Source organism: Buceros rhinoceros, unplaced genomic scaffold, assembly GCF_000710305.1.
Source record: "Buceros rhinoceros silvestris isolate BGI_N320 unplaced genomic scaffold, ASM71030v1 scaffold22198, whole genome shotgun sequence".
Classification (NCBI taxonomy): domain Eukaryota; kingdom Metazoa; phylum Chordata; class Aves; order Bucerotiformes; family Bucerotidae; genus Buceros; species Buceros rhinoceros.
In genome coordinates this window covers 6,598-7,523 of record NW_010427744.1, presented here as the reverse complement: position 1 = coordinate 7,523, position 926 = coordinate 6,598, and the positions used below count along the sequence as shown (strand labels likewise).

Below are 926 nucleotides of genomic sequence, written 5' to 3'. Positions count from 1 at the left end.
CCCCTCCCCGTTGGGCGCAGCCACTGTCACAGGGTGCTGCAGCTTGCCCTCACCTCCGTCACCCCAAACGCCGTAATTCAGCCGCTGTCGGAGCGGCCTCTCCGCTCCGGCTGGCTTTTGCACTAACCCGCAGCCTGCTCGTCACGAGCTGATAAAGGAGTAGCAGGGGTTTTGTTGGGGGCAGGGGGCGTGGGGGGTGGTGGTCCCTGTCAGGTCCATTCCTGACACTTTCTGGAGCATTTTCCAAAGCCGGCAGCTTCCCGGGTTGTTCCCCAGCTGTGTCACACGGCACCGCAAAAAGCCAAGCAAAACACTGTCCAAGTGTTTACCGGGAATAACTAGAGCCTGGCCTCCCTTATCAGCATGTAGTACCACGTAATTAATACTGCTAAAGTGCACAGACGACCCGGGGCCCGTGGCGCAGCCTCTCCGCAGGGTCCTGCTGCAGTTAATTACCAGTAACCACAACCGTAGCTCGTCCCTGGCAATGCGGCTGCTGGCCGTGGGGCACGCAGGCTCGCGGTGCAGGTTTGGGGTGTGCTCCCGATTGCTCTTCATCGAGAACGTTTGCCACGGCTGTCCCTGGGTCAGGCAAACGCTCGTCCCAGAGATCGCTGACTGGTTTGCCAGCAAAAGAGCTGTCTGGACAGTGATGGTTGCAAAAGGCGAGACAAAAGCAAGACGTCTTTCCTTTTCCTTTCCCTTCTGGTTACATTCCTTAATAAAGGAGAGAAGGGATAAGAAGGAATCTGATTTCCAAGAGCAGACGTAACGTGGCACGTGGTATGTAGTTGTCCTGTCCCACGGGCCCAAACCAGCAGCCTTTATTAAGGTTTTGGAAATCCTGAATTGGGAAAATGCCACAGCTCCGCTTGGGATGAAGGCAGGGAGCTCAGACCTCCCCCGTCCCCCCGAAGTCCCGTCAC

General features: G+C 57.0%; 1 protein-coding gene across 1 annotated transcript in view; it reads left to right on the top strand.

Moving 5' to 3' along the window:
* The window catches only part of FRMD7 (FERM domain containing 7), a gene marked incomplete at its 3' end in the record, with an annotated part of 11,320 nt that overhangs the window by 3,800 nt on the left and 6,594 nt on the right, over positions 1–926 (top strand). The window lies entirely within an intron of this gene.